At 37.2% G+C, this 16,804-nt stretch overlaps 1 long non-coding RNA gene across 1 annotated transcript; it reads left to right on the forward strand.

The window, feature by feature from the left end:
- Positions 1 to 10,633: 10,633 nt before the first annotated feature.
- On the forward strand, positions 10,634 to 15,968 carry LOC118500622. Its single transcript, XR_004903196.1, has 2 exons — positions 10,634 to 11,060; positions 14,658 to 15,968. It is a non-coding gene; the product is annotated as an uncharacterized LOC118500622 (long non-coding RNA).
- Positions 15,969 to 16,804: the final 836 nt, after the last annotated feature.

Below are 16,804 nucleotides of genomic sequence, written 5' to 3' on the forward strand. Positions count from 1 at the left end.
TCCTTCTGCTTCATAAGCTCCCTGCTCTCTCTCCAAAAAGAACAAAATACTTCAAGGCTTATTGAAGGACGTGGTTCGGATGCCTGCTCTGACAAGGACTGGAATGGTTGCAGGCAAGTGGCTTTCAATAATTTGTTTTCCGTGATAATATAAAAAGAATATAGGAGAAAAAAGTTTAATATTTTTCATTTGGCATTAAAGCTCACCTTTGCTCAGTAAAGTGCAACAAGATTTCAACTTCTGCTACCTCTAACTACAAGTTACTGAAAAATGTATTTTTGACAGCAACATGAAATTAAATTTAAAACACATTTTAGGAAAATGTAGAAGAAAGTAGAATTTGTGATGGTTTTAAAGAAAAAATGTGTTGTATTTGGATTTTAAAACTAGGAACAATGTATAAAACACTACTTAAGTAAGAGTAATATTTTCTAAACACAAGACTATTGCTAAAAAATAAAAACCCTTCTTACAAGTTCCAACAGTAAAGAAGGATGTTTCTGAATTTAAAGTCAAGTTTAACGGTCGTTTCAGTATCCACCAACTCTCAGTATTAAAATCGCTCTTTAGAGATTTCAAATATAAAGTTATAGGACTTTCATAAAGCTAAAAAGAAGTACTTCTGCAGTCGCTTTGTTCTTAGGTGGATGTAGCACAATAAAGGGAGAAGGAGCTAGGAATTAAACATCGCCACATTTCTCTGGCTCTTCGCAGGAAATAGCTTTGTTAATTTAAGTATTTTAGAAATGAGTTATGTGGTCCCATCTAGGAAATATGAAAAGCCATTATTCATTCTCTCAAAAACCTCGATAATATTCAGTAAGACTCTTACATATGCCGAAATGTACAGGATAGAAGAAATGGTGTTGGTGAGTTTAATGGGGTCTAATTTGCAGCCAGCTGAGGTGGGGAAGGGTCTGAACTTATTCAGACCTGGAGTGGAGAGAGGCAAGTGCTAATTTATAGAGTGTTCAGAGCCCCAGGGGACGACGCTATAAAAAGGATGGAGGATGCTAAACAGAGATGAGCTCTTAAATTCAGTTATCCACTGTGTCCGCATCCACGTCGGGAAACGCAGGCTCAGCCTTTGCCCAGTACAAGCTGAATTGGGACTTACACCTGGGGGAGGAGAGCACTAACTGTACCTCAGTCAACGTTCTGGTCCCCGAGCCATTAGGCAAGCTTCATTTTTCCATATTTCGGTAGTGAATCAACAGTGTTCTCATAAACATTAAGCATCTTGTAATGATGTGATGAGCTCGTAAACACACACAACACTGGGTGATTGATAAAAGAATCCTGCTCCGGGCAAGCAATTCAATTGATAACACAGTATTACAAATTTCCCCTATCGTGTTTATCAGACTAACGTTGTGGAATCTGTGGCCCGGGACTGGTTTCGAAATCTCAGTTCCCAAAAAGGTGCTTTCGGCTTTTGCCGGGGGTGAAAGCAACAGCCCAGAAGCGCTCCAAGATCACAGCGCTGGAGCGAGAAAGGGTCGTATTCTCAGCCTTCCTGACTTCGCTAAGTGACCTTCACCAAATGGCTCCGGGGGCGGGTTGGGGGGGAGTCCCTCTCTTGGTCTCTAAGAGACAGTCTAGATTTTATAAGGCAGTTCAACACACACACACACACACACACACACACTCACGCACACAAACAGGTCCACGCAGGGAACTAGTGAGAGGCAGGAGACAATCTTCCAGCCTGAGACCCGGAGTAAAACTCTGCCCATAGCCAACCCAAGCCCCCTCTGGAGGGGCTGCGAAGACATCCTTCTGTCCCTTCGAGACTGTCCAGAATCCAACTGCACGCAGCTCCCTGATCCCTAGTGAAGAAGCTGGAGCCCAGAGCTCCCGCAGGGCGCGCAGAAAAGCCCGTGGTGGGGGTGGGGGAGTTTCAAAACCGTTAGCTCGCGTTTTTTTTTTTTTCCTTTTCCCTCCCTCGCTAAGGTTTCTTTTCTTTTCTCTTCCTGTCCAAATATTTCAAATTTCCGCGCCTTAAATAACAGTCTCTTTTTATTTAGTTAGTTTCCTCGGCAGGTTTGGCCGTCCGCTTGTCTCTGCCCCCCATTGGGCCCGGGGCGCCTCGGGCGCCTTGAAGCTGCCTGCAACCCCTGCTCGCTGCCCCCGGCCCGGCCCTCGCGGAGCGGGATTCCCGCCGAAGCCACAGCCCCCTCTTGTCGAGACCTCGCCTGACCTTGCTCCCCGGGCACCCAGACCCAACCACGGCCGTCCCCCGCCCTGACGCCTGTCTGCCTCCCAACTCGGCTTCCCTCCCGGGACTTGGGAGCCTCTTCTGCTTTGGGGTGCGGATCCCAGGAGCCGCTGAGCGGCGGAGGGGTCGCAGCGATAGGGACGCAGCGGACGGGAACCGAGAGGAGGAGGCCAGTGGCCGAAGCTTGCCCCAGCCCCCACCCTGCGGGTAACCTTGGAGGCGCCCTCGGAGTGAGTGAGTGCGCTGCCGCCCTAGCCCGCTGGGGAGAGCGGACGCGCGGCACCGCGGGCGGTAGGCGGGAGCTGGGGGCGGGGAAGAGGAGCGGGCCCCGCGCCTCCCGGCCGCCGCCACGGCACCCCGGGAGCTGCGGGCTACCGGGGCGGCAGGGGTCCACCGGCCTCGGCCCACAGGCAGCAGTCCCAGAGGAGGCGGCGGCCATCCCACGGGATGGTCCCTGGCGACCTGCGCCCGACGACCGGGGCTGAAGGGTGACGTGGGAGCAGGGGCGGCGGGCAGGCGAGTGCCTAGCTCTCCGCAGAGGTGAGCTGGCGGCCGGACGCGGCGCGGCGGCTGGAGCAACACCATGCCCAGTGCCAACGCCAGCACGCCCTCCTCCTCCCCAGCCCCCTCTCCGTGACAGCTGAGGACAGCCGGGCTCCGCGAGCCTCGCGTCCGAGTGCGTGGAGGCAAATACCTCTCAGGCTTCTCAGCCCTTAGACTATTCATGAAGATCCCCTACGGTGTTGCCGTTGCTCCCATAAATTACTAAACGTGCAGGACTGAATATGCACGTTCATTTGGAAAGACCCTCAGAGTGAAACACCGAGAATTGTAGGCCCACGGTGACTTTGTGTGGGGCTGGGGTGCGCAAAACACCTAAAGGCGTCTTCTTGGTTTTTCAACCCAGAATAGACCCGAAAATCGAGTCTAGACCCGAAAATGGATCCTTAGCGATGCCTCAAAAGAATAAACTCTACCCCCAGATCTTAGTATTAACTTGGTAAATTAAGGTTAGAGTGAAATGTTTTACCATCTGCTATAGAAACATTGTGTGAGCTTCAGGTGTTAGGATGTGGCTTTGGAATTTTCTGTGCTGTTTTTAATCCTCAAAGGCATTAAATAACAGCATGGTAATACACCCGGCAAGCGAGCAAAGGTTATCCTTGCCCCCACAGCACCTGCAAAAGCACAAGTGTAAGTCATATTTTGCTTCTTGAGTTCTAAAATGGCTTCTGAACCATCCAGAGGTACCAGCACAGACGAGGAGGGGGACGAGGTGGGGCAGGAGAAGAGTTTGCACATTTTTCTAAATTACACAGATATTATTACACTTCAGCTATTCCACCTCACCTCTCTCCGCCCCCACCCTCATTGGTCAAGGAAGAATTTTAGAGTAGGCCTATTCAATAATTCCATATACAGCTTTTTTCTCTTCTCTTACCACCCCCCCCCCAAAAAAAAACTAGTTAGCCAAAACATCATCTCTTTTGGGGAAGAAATTAAAAAACCACCAGTCTTTATCCAAACTACCCATCATTTCTTTTGAGCACTAAAAAGAAATCCTACATACAACCACTACTATGAAAGAAGAAATAATTTAGCAGGATCCCAGATGCATTCAAATTTGTGTTAATAGAACAGTATTGTCTCTTAACATCAGAATAATGGGGTAGTTTAAGGATTATGTGAAAAGTTCAAAAATCTTCATAGAAATGTTTGGAGACAGGGTTTCAGCTTTTTACATTTCCTCATTACAGTAGTTACTTAGAAAAAAGTGATACTTTATCTTGACCATATAGAGCAGTATCGTGCTAATTTTCTTTTAGTTACATGCCTTAGCTTTTCAGATAAGTTGTGTGAATAGTGAAAGTTTACATATAAAACTGACATCTTTACTGTGAGAAATGCAACAAAATTATTACACCCATATTAAAATACGGTCCACACCTCTGTTTCTTCTAAGTGTACAGTTTACACAACTTGCTAGAAGAAGTCTGCCCTGAGTTTAAAATTTATACTTTGGAAACATGATTTCCTAAAGTAAAATGTAACTTATTGGTCTTTAGGACTAATTATTCTATAATTTGGCTATTCTGTGTACAGCTAATGTAACAATATTTCCTTCCCTTATGTTTTGGGACTATTGTAAAAACCACTTGGGCCCAAGTAGTTCTTGTTTCATATTTTTCTCTTTCAGATGTTTTGTTTTTTTTTTACCAAGAAATGACTGTCCTGATTGATGCAGCAGCATTCTGATGCCCATTCTGCTAATTCAAGAACTTCAGACCTAACTTATACAGTCCATTTAAAAAGAAACATGCATTTCTTCTTTTGTCAAAGTTTAAAACAGATATGAATGAACGTTAACACTTGAAAGGCCTAGAATCATCAATCTGTAAATCAGTTATTATAGCGTAGTGATGATTTGAGATGAAAAATTAAAAATTTCACATATTAGGAGAATAAATGGAATCATTTTATTAAATTGAGTAGCATTTGCTGATGATTAATAATACAATGTTCTCTGTCTCAATATTCAGATTAGCAATAGTGTATATTATGGTACAATTTTTAACTGTGAAAGATAATATTATACAACAATCATCATGAAATACAAAGGTAATTGATCATTCCAGAGTCTCTTTCTCAATGTTAAGTAAAATATAGTTAAACCAGTCTTTTAAGAAAAAAAGCCTTCACTACACTCACATATATTTTTGGCTGTTTATATATATATATATATATATATATATATATATATATATATATGTATTTTTTCTTTTTTACTTTTTTGCCTTCACATTTTAGGTGATGAACTAAAGTAGCATGTAGAAAGAGGTTTCCAATTCTTTATTCCTGCATCCTCTGCCATCTATTTTTCTACTCACAAATGTTACTTCAACTTAAAAAATCACATTTTGTGATGCTAAAAGGTAATTATTGTTCCCTTTAATTTAAATTGACCATAGGCCTATGAGTACAGGCATTCATCCTGTATTTTATTTAAAATAAAGTGAGCTAAGTGCAGGTGTTAAGTTGTTGTGAGTGTGTATATGTTTTGGATATAAATTTGTTGGAATCTTAAAATGTAATATTTTGACATATGCTGAGATTTTCAGCACATAATCAAGATTTTTAAAATCTCTTAACTGTAATTTCTGGTCTTTGGAAAATACTTTTTTAAAATAAAATAATTTAATGTATTTTCATTTGCCATATTAAGATAAGGCTAATTGTTTTAATTAATAAAATGTTAAAATGTAGGTGCTTGTAGAAAAATATGGAGAGAACTATGATATCAAGTACAAAACAGTGCTTTTTTTAAATAAATTACTTCTACTGGTAAATGGTCTATTTTAATTGTAGTATTTATTTTTTTTTTGCACTTGACAGAGACCAGACTTTTCTATGTTGATCTATAAGCATATAGTTAGTATTAAATAGGTAATGAAAATAATACTTTGTCCGATATGAGTATTTTTGTGTACATATGTGTATGTTTAGGTATTTCTTACTAAAGTCCAGTACTGAGCAAATAGATATTTTGAACAAATAGTACCAGTTCACTTAACATTACTATTTTTAAGATGTTAAATTACAATCTGCTATAGAAATATAAGCTGATAATTTTTAAATATAGTTGAGATTATTTTCATTAACGATCCAAGGAAGGACAATAAATTAAAACCTTAGAACTGAAAACACTGATGCAGGTCCTAGTTCTACCTAAGTTTTGTTTCAAATTCTTGTCATGGGGCAAATATATACGAAGGCCTCTTAACATTCACAACTAATGTAATCAATTTGAAAATATTAGAAATAGAATTGCGATAGCAACCTGAGGGAAGAATGGATATTTTAAATGTTTTAGATAGCCATGCCTGTAAGTTAATTTCATATTAATTACATAATGGGCAATTATGCTAAATAATCCAAAACCAAGGACAAAACAAGACCAGTAAAAGATATTTGCCCAAGAATTGAAAAGCAGGACAAGTAAGACCAAAAAAAAAGGTTTTAGACACTATCATGGGAGATATAAACAAATTAATTTTCTTGGTATGGGTAATTTTAGTTTCTAGTGATGTTTTTACCATTTCACTTGGATAGTGCTTTTAAAACACATAACTAGAAAATAACCACTTACTATTTATGGTCTTACTTTTAAATTACATATATATGTTTTACTCAAATACAATAGACACACATTCTGCCCCAAAATAGCAAGTTCAGCACCATTCTAAAATGATGAGTGGATGCAGCTGGGCGTGTGGTCTATGCTGAGGGGCTGTTTAATATGAAGCCTGAGTAGGGCCACATGGGAAAGAACATAGAACTGACCAAATGCTCATTTTCTTAAGAGTAATCAGAATGACTTTGAGCTTGTTTAAATTGTTTAGTTTTTTAAGCTATACCACGTACCTACTGGAAAGCAAATAACTTTATGGAAAGACAGTTAAAAGAAGGAATAAGTACATGTTGCATCCAGAGGGATGTCACAGATGTCATATGGAAAATATTTATGTAGCAATATAAAAGAACTGTACATAAGAACATCAGCTGAAAATATGATTGCTTCCAATTTATTTTACAAAAGGTCAATGTATCATGTCTTAAAGATTTAAAATGCACAGTTCTTCAAAATATGACTAATATCCTAAAAACACAACAGCAACCTACTAACATTCTAATTTTTAAAACTTCCCCCCCAAAGTACTCCAGAGTCCCTTTTTAGTTCATTCATCCTATTGAAAGATCATGCACCACACCCTAAGATTAGCAAATAAAATGTGTTGCTTAATAACATAAAAGAACTAACACAATAACATAAAAAGTTCAGTGCTTTCTAAGGAAAACGTTCTGTCTGGAATGACGAGGATGAAGATCTGGGAATTTTTAGTAACACTTTTTAAAAAAACAAATAAATAATATTTAGAATCAATGTAAGTTTAATTTAACATTTCTACTATAGTATAGTAATATTTTACATCATTATTTTGAGTTTAAGTATGTAGATTTAAGCTATAGAACTCTGCTTGGTCATTGGGAGGTTTCCCTTTATTCATAAACAGAACAGCCTGAGAGAAATGAGATCAAAACATAAAATTCAGACATAATATTCAAGTTCAGAACAATAATGACAGTAACTCAACCAACAGAAAAATTGTCTTACATGAAGATCGTCTATTAATTTGGGGAAAAGTGGTAAGGACAAAATGTTTAAATCTCTTTCCATTAGATTAAAAGATTACTACTGATTTCTTATCCAATATTATAGGAAATAAAGTCCTAAATATTTAGGAAAGGGATATGAAAATCCTAAAAAACAAGTGGGTCTCTACTAAGAAAGTGTGATAGTAACCGATCTGACAGGATTCTCTGAAGATATTTTAATGTAGTTACATGCTAGCATATAAAATGTGCTGAACTATATTGAATTTTGTCATCAATTAGTAGGCTATTAAACCAAGAAAAATAGGATATATTTAAATAAATGTCTTTTTTTGGTACTTCTTATATTAATTCAACTTACATTTCAGTAAGAGAGAAAAGAAACACAATAAATTATGTTAATAAATCAACATTTATCATTTTCTATCTGTATTACCTAATTTATTTTAATATATTTATAGCCCCTTCATGGATTGGGCTTTATTCTCCCATCTTACAAATCAGGGTACTCAGATTTAATGATGCTTTATAACCTGCCCATGGTCACAGGCTGGTCATTTATAGCATAAGGATACAAACCCTTGTTTGTTTGTTTGTTTTTTACTCCGTCATGGCCAGATGGAAAGCTTTCTCAGGGAAATTTCATTCAACTCAACAATCCCACATTAAGGAGCTATCATTATAGTCACTTAATATGTTTATAATCTTGGGACTAATTATATCCAAGACTTTCCACATCTGTAAATGGAGGTAATAATACCTAATTTGCCATGTTATTGTAAATAATAAAGGAAATGTGTATAGATGTCTTGGTATTCAGTAAGCCTTTAATAAGTGGCATCTATTATTATAGGGAATACAAAGAAACAGAAAACCATTTTTGACCTCAAGGAGCTTAAAAACTATTTGGGTAAATAAAGTTTATGTATGGTATACATATAACGACTGGAATGCTAGCAAGGTGGGAGCAAATACATGGCTGTATGTGGCACAGATTGCACCAAAAAAGCAGCCTTGTTAAGGAGAATCCTATTAGGAGGCTAATGATATGGATTTAAACATACTATAGTGGAAAACTTCCCTTACTGAGAAAATAAAGGAAAGTCCCCTTTAAAAAATTGGCTATTTTTCTAGCATGTACTCTCTGAGGTGGTCTGTATCTGACAAATATATCAGGTGGACAATGGAAAGTGACTGCATGGACACTAGCTTCCATTATTTTGGAATAAATGACTGTGATAACTGACTCAAGTGGGAATAAAAAATACTGAGAAGTTTTCCAGTCACTGCATCATGGGATCCATAGTAATTAGTCAGTGTAGGATAGTGAATAGATGGCTTTAGAGCCAAAGAAACTTCATTTCAAACTGTGGTACTTAACTATGTATCTCACCATTTTTTTAAGCTGCTTTATTTTTTTAAGATTTTACTTATTTATTTTTAGAGAGAGGAGATGGGAAGGAGAAAGAGAAAGAAATATTAAAGTGTGGTTGACTCTTGCACACCCCCTACTGGGGGCCTGGCCCACAACCCAGGCATGTGCCCTGATTGGGAATCAAACTGGCAACTCTTTGGTTTGCAGCCTGCATTCAATCCACTGAGCTACACCAGCCAGAGCTGTGTGTCGCACCTTGAAACAGGCACTTAATCTTTATGATCCTCACTTCCTCATTTGTAAAATGGGGACAATAATTTTTACTTTATATGGTTGTAATAATTAGAAATAATATTTATTAGCAAGTTATTTCATACTATAGGAGACTTGGAAGGCTATACACCTGAGACTTTTAGCTATATTAATAGAAAGAAAAGAAAATCCCTCTTAAGTGACCATAAACTTGAGTAACAAACATTTATGGATTAAGAATAAAAATTTTGAATTAATGCTTAAAGTCATCACTTCACACAACTTACACACCCATGCATCTGACCTATATATAAGTACAGTCAGTTTAATAACTACACTTATTAAATGCCTATTACAGGAGAGGTATTTTTCTATTGAGTATTAAAAGGTAACACACCCTCTCAGCCCTCAAAGAACTAGCAATTCAGTGAAAAAATACCATATACAGTGTATAATGGGATATGAGGCATAATGAAGGCACAAAAGAAATAATAAATTAGACTTGGAAACTAATAAGTACCTGAGGGAAACCAAACACCATTTTCAGAAAGTTATTTTAGAAAAGTCAAGTAGACTTTCATCAACAAATTGAAGACTAGATTTCCTGAAAAAAAACTTTTGAAAACAAAACAATTTACTGGATAAAATATTTTTTTAAAAACGTGCCTTGGAATGCAGAGTTGCACTGTTGAGAAAGTAAGAGAAATCTACAGAGACCAAAAATAAGTAAAAGTGAGTGCTGATGCCAGCTACTCTGAGGAGCATCCACTGATCTCTCGTGTATTAGTTTTCAGATACTGCCGTAGAAAAGTACTGTTTGTGTGGCTTGAACAACAGAAATTTATTATCTCATACTTCCAAATGCTAGAAGCCTGAAATCAGTTGGTTCCTTCTGAGGGCTGGGGAAGAATCTTTTCCATTCCTTTTCCCTAGCTTCTGGTAGCCTCAGGCATTCCTGGGCTTGCAGATGGTGTTCTTCCTGTGTCTTCGCATTATCATCTCTCTATTATGTGTGTCTGCATCTGTGTCCACATTTCCACTTTTATAAGGACACCAATTATAATGAATGGGGGCCTACCATAATAACCTCATCTTAACTTGATCATCTGCTAAGACTATAAGATAGTCTTATCACATAAGATCACATTCACAGGTACTGGAGGATAGGACTGCAACTTTTTTTTTGAGGGGGGCACAATTCAATTCATAACAACTGTTAACCTAAAGTCTGAGTTTTAAAGAGACTCAAGGGGAGGATAATAGACAATGCTTAGGACCAGAGATATTCAACCTTTTTCATCTCATGGCACACATAAACTAATCACTAAAATTCTGCGGCACACCCGAAAAAAATACCGTGTTTTTCGGACCATAAGATGCACCTAGGTTTCAGAGGAAGAAAATAGGGAAAAAATTTTGAAACAAAAAATGTGGTAAAATATTTAATAACATAAATAATATGATATTTCACCAATGTAAGTGTAAAGCTACATTCAGACTATAAGATGCACCCCCATTTTCCTCCCAAATCTGGGGGGGAAGTACATCTAATAGTCCAAAAAATATGGTACATTTTTGCCCATCTGACAAAAAAATAGGTACAAAAATATAATAATAGTAATTACCTACCCTTTTTGCTTCAAAGTGACTTTTTAAAAAATCAGGTGCTATACATATATATAAGGATTCCTGGTACCAAGAATTAACCAATCAGACACAAACTTATTATGCAACATGACCAATAAAATGCAACACTATTAAATGGCCTGTATATTTATGGTTCAAGACAGGGCATTAACAGTGGTTGGCTATTTTTCTGTTGTGAATACCCCAATGAATAATATGCTCAAGGAAAAGTTAAACTAAGTGTCTATTCAAGTGTCTTACCATTTCTTTTTTAAAATTCTTATCCAAGGATATTTCTATTGATTTTAGAGAGAGAAGAGGGGGAATGAGGGTGCGGGGGGAGAGAGAGAGAAACACTCATCAGTCACCTCCTGTACAGTACATGCCCTGACAAGCCGCGGTCAACCCCCAACCCAGGTATGTGCCCTGACTGGGGATCAAATGCCGCAACATTTTCCTGTATGGGACAACATTCCAACCAACTGAGCCAAGACCTATTTTGACCATTTTTATTGGTGTGTGTGTGTGTGTGTGTGTGTGTGTGTGTGTGTGTTCTTATTGAGTTTTTGCGAGTCCTTTATATTCTGGATATACATCCTTTATCATATATATGTTTTGTAAATATTGCCTCTGTCTCTGGCTTGTCTTTGCATTTTTTAAAAGATTTTATTTATTTACTTTTAGAGAGGGGGAAGGGAGAAAGAGAAGGAGAGAAACATTGATCCGTTGCCTCTCACACACCCCCAGCTGGGGACCTGGCCTGTAACCCAGGCATGTGCCCTGACTGGGAATCGAACCGGTGACCCTTTGGTTTCCAGGCCGGCACTCAATCCACTGAGCCACACCAGCCAGAGCTGCTTATCTTTGCATTTAACCATGCCTTTTGAAGAGAACTCTTTTTAATTTAATGATACACAATTTATCAGTTTTTTTCTCTTCAGCTTCACGCTTTGAGTGATCCAAGAAATCTTTACCTGAACTAAGGAAATAAAGTTTTTCTCCTACAAGTTTCATAATTTTAGAATTTATATTTAGGCCTATGATGCATTCCAAGTGAATTTTTACATATGGTTTGAAGTTTTTAATATATTTTATATAAGGTTTGAAGTTTTTTTCCTTTGTGTATGTATATCCAATTGTTCTAGGGTCATTTGTTGAAAATACTATCCTCGATCATTGAATTATCTTGACATCTTTGTGAAAAATATCAACTGACCATATATATGTAGGTCTGATTCTAACTTCCCATTCCATACTATTGATCTATGATTATCATTATGCATATGTTACACTGTCTTGATTCCTATAGCTTTATAATAAGTTGAAATCAAGTAGTGACTTCTCCAACTATTCTTTTTCAAATTTAACATCGATATTCTAGTCTTTAACTTTTACACAGATTTTCAAATACTAGAATTAGCTCATCAAATCTCAAAAAATGGGATTATTTTGAACCTATAAGTCAATTTGGGAAGAATTGACATCTCAACAATTTTGAGTTTATTTGACCATGAAAATCTCTCTACATATTTAGGTTAAAAATTTCTTTTGTTAATATTTTGCCACTTTCAGTATTCAGCTCTCACATACATTTTACTAGACTGTTCCTAAGTATTTCACATTTTTATGCTGTCTTTATTTCAATTTCCAATTATTCACTACTAGCATATAGAAATAGACTTTTGAATACTGACTTTATATTCTGCAACCTGACTAACTAAGCTAATTAATTATTTTAGTTTATTTTTTGTTGTCATTGTGTATAAATTCTTTTGGATTTTCAACATAGATAACCATGTTGTCTATAAATAAAAATAGGTAAATAGGTTTATTTTTTCCTTTCTAATCTGTGTCTTTTATTTCTTTTTCTTATCTTACTGCACTGGCTATGACCTCCAATATAATGTTGAAAAGCAGAGATGAACATGGACATCCTTTTCTTATTCTTGATCTTAGGAGGAAAGCACTCAATTTTTCACCATGATGCTAGATCTAGATTTTTCACAGATGTCCTTTACCAGGGTAAGGAAGTTTCCTTCTATACCTATTTGCTTATTTAAAAAAAAAAAACACATGGATGTGGAACTTGTCAAACATTTTTTCTATTTTTATTGGCATGATTATTATTTTTAGCCTGTTGAGGGGGTAAATTACATTGGTTTTCAAATACTGAATCAACTCTACATTCTTAGGAGAATCCCCTCTATGTTATAACATATTATACTTCTTACATGTTGCTGGATTTGATATATTTTTTTTGTTAAAGATCTTTATGTGTATGTTCACAAGTTGTATTGGCTTATAGTTTTTATCCCTCTTAACATCTTGCTGTAGATGGAATATTTGTGTCTCTTCAATATTCGTATGTTGACACCTAATGCTCAATGTGATGGTATTAGGAGATGGGGACTGTGGGAAGGGACTAGATCATGAGGTGGAACCCTTATGAATGGGAGTAGGGTTCTTTTTTTTTTTTTTTTTTTTTTTTTTGCAGGTCAGCTTCTTCAATATATTTTATTGATTATGCTATTACAGTTGTCCCATTATCCCCTCTTCATTCCCCTCCACCCTGCACACCCTCTCCCACCCACCTTCCCCCCCTTTTGTTCACGTCCATGTGTCATAAGTTCTTTAGCTTCTACATTTCCCGTACTATTCTTACCCTCCCCCTGTCTATTTTCTACCTACCATCTATGCTACTTATTCCCTGTACCTTTTCCCCACTCTCCTCCTCCTTCCACTCCCCTATTGCTAACCCTCCATGTGATCTCCATGTCTGTGGTTCTGTTCCTGTTCCAGTTGTTTGCTTAGTTTGCTTTTGGTTTTGTTTTAGGTGTGGTTGTTAATAATTGTGAGTTTGCTGTCATTTTACTATACATGTTTTTTATCTTCTTTTCTTAGATAAGTCCCTTTAACATTTCATAAAATAAGGGCTTGGTGATGATGAACTCCTTTAACTTGACCTTATCTGAGAAGCACGTTATCTGCCCTTCCATTCTAAATGAAAACTTTGCGGGATAGAGCAATCTTGGATGTAGGTCCTTGCCTTTCATGACTTGGAATACTTCCTTCCAGCCCCTCCTTGCCTGTAAGGTCTCTTTGGAGAAATCAGCTGACAGTCTGATGGGAACTCCTTTGTAGGTTACTGTCCCCTTATCTCGTGCTGCTTCTAGGATTCTTTCCTTTGTTTTTACCTTGGCTAATGTAATTATGATGTGCCTTGGTGTGTTCCTCCTTGGGTCCAACTTCTTGGGGACTCTCTGAGCTTCCTGGACTTCCTGGAATTCTATTTCCTTTGCCAGAATGGGGAAGTTCTCCTTTATTATTTGTTCAAATAAGTTTTCCACTTGTTGTTCTTTCTCTTCTCCTTCTGGTACCCCGGTCTGGATGAACGGGTCTGTTTCAACTTCTTGGTTGTCCGACTTCCATACAGCTCAGTTTTCTGTCAGTTCTGGGTGTTATTCTGTTTCTAAGTTGTTGTTGTCCTTGTCTTGGTTGTGCCAGGAGGCACAGTGTGTCTACCTACGCCGCCATCTTGGCCGGAAGTCGGGAGTAGGGTTCTTATTAAAGAGATCCCACAGAGCTTTCTAGTCCATTACACCTATGAACCACAAAGTGGGCCTTCACCCCACAATGAATCTGCCAGAATCTTTATTTGGGACTTCTCAGTCTCTAGAACTATGAAAAATATATTTCTGTCATTTACAAATCATCCAGTCTATGGCATTTTGTTATAGCAGCCCAAATGGACTAAGACACATCTCTTTCTGGTTTTAGTACTGGAGTAATGCTGGCCTCATAAAAAGAATTGGGAAGTATTCCCTCTTCATCTATTTCATGAAAGAGTTTATATAGAATTGGTATTATAACTTTCTTAAATGTTTGGTAGAATTAATCTGTGAAGCCCTCTGGGCCTGGAGTCTTCTACATAGCAAACTTTTATCTGGAAATTCAAATAGTCATATCACTAGGTATGACTATTGAGGTAATCTATTTCTTTTTTTCCATAGTAAGTGATTCATTGTGAGAGTTCAACTAGGAAAATTGGGGTGAAGGAGCAGGATAGCATGGTGGGAAAAGCTAAGCAAGAATGTGCTCACAGCTAGAGATTAGCTCCAGCTTGATCCCATAGGGAGCTCAGGAGGATGAATCACTCCACACATTGGTTGTACCTAAGGAGAGGCAGCCAGTTTCCAGGCCAAAGAGGTAACCTCCAGATGAAGCTGGCTTTATTTAGCCCAAGTTAAAATGTTGGTTATTTAGTAAGCTTTGGCAGTTTATGTCTTTTAAACAATATGTTCATTTCATTTTTGTTGTCAAACTTGTTGAAAATAAGCTAGTCATAATAATGCCTTATTTTTTGATGTTTGCAGCATATGTAGTTACATTACCTCTTACATCCTGGTATTGTCAATTACTATCTTCTCTCCCTTTCTTTTATGTATTTTGATCAATTGGATATTATCAACTATACTGAACTTTTCAAAGGACCAGTTTTGGCTTCATTTTGCCATTGTTTCTCTGTTTTCAATTTCACTGATTTCTGCTCTTATCTTTACTATTTTCTTCTTTCTGCTTCCTTTTGGTTTAATTTGCTCTTATTTTCCTAAAGTAGAAGCTTAGATTATTGACTCAAGGCATTCCTTGTTTCTAAAAGAAACAGTTTCTCAAATTTCCCTGAATGCCACAAATTCTGATATGCTGTGTTTTCATTTTCAGTCAATTAAAAATATTTCTAACTTCCCTTGTGACTTCATCTATTATCCACAGGGCTATTTCAACTGTGGTCAGAAAATATACATTGCATTATTTCAATTGAGATCAAATATGTACATCATATCAATAAATGTAAATGGGCTCGATTTACTTATCAAAAGAAAAAGATTTTCAGATTTCAGGATAAAGTGAAGGTCAATATATGCTTTATTTAAGAGACATGCCCAAAATTATGTGAACCAGAGAGCCTAAAAATAAAACAATGGACAAAGACCTAGCAGACAAATATAAACAATAAGAAAGCAAGGTATATGATCCTAATATCAGACAAAGTAGAATTCATGCCAAAAACACTAAATAAAACAAAGAAGGATACTTTATATGCTTAATTCATTAAATTAACTTAATGAAATATAAAAGTTGTGAATTATATGAACCAACTAACACCACAACTTCATAAATAATTTACCTTCATAAATTCATACCTAAAAGAGGTGCTAGAAAAAAGTAGACAGAAACACACTGATTGTGCAAATCTATAACATATGATGATTAATCCAACACATGTCAATTGTAACAAAAGGTGAAAGAATAAAAAGTCCTAAAACAGCCCTGGCTGGCATAGCTCAGTGGATTGAGCTCGGGCTGGGAACCAAAGTGTCCCAGGTTCGATTTCCAGCCAGGGTACATTCCTGGGTTGCAGTCCAGAACCCCCAGCAACCGCACATTGATGTCTGTCTGTCTGTCTGTCTGTCTCTCTCTCTCTGTCTCCCCCCCTTCCCTCTGTAAAAATAAATAAATAAAAAATCTTAAAAAAAGTCCTAAAACAACATAATAAAAAAGATAAAACTATACAATTATTCCTCATAAACATAGATACTTCTTAACAAAATATTAGCATATAGAATTCAATAGATGATACAGTTTGAGTAAGTAAAATTTAGACCAGAAATGCAAGTTTAGTTTAATATTCAAAGGCCAATCATTTTTAATTCACTATATTAGCAGAATTCAGGAGGAAAGCTATATGATTATCTCAATAGATATAAAAAGACATTTTCAGAACTCAATACTGATGTATGATAAAAAAATTAAAAATAAGCTCTGACCAGATAACTTAGTTGGTTAGAGCATTGTCTTGATATGCCAAGGTTGTAGATTTGATACCCAGTCAGGGCACATATAAGAATCAACCAGTGAATGCATAAATAAATGCAACAACAGATTGATGTTTCTCTTTCTCTTGTGCTCTTCCAGCCCCCCATACTCTCTCTCCCTCTCAAATAAATTAATTAAAATTTTAAAATAGTAATAAAGTGGACCTTCTTCAGCCTCAAAGGGCATTTATGCAAAAATTACAGCTAACCTCACACTTAATTGTTAGACTAAATATTTTCCCACTTAGATCAAGAACAAAGCAAGGATGCACATACACACTACTTCTA

This window comes from Phyllostomus discolor, chromosome 5, assembly GCF_004126475.2.
Source record: "Phyllostomus discolor isolate MPI-MPIP mPhyDis1 chromosome 5, mPhyDis1.pri.v3, whole genome shotgun sequence".
Classification (NCBI taxonomy): Eukaryota; Metazoa; Chordata; class Mammalia; order Chiroptera; family Phyllostomidae; genus Phyllostomus; species Phyllostomus discolor.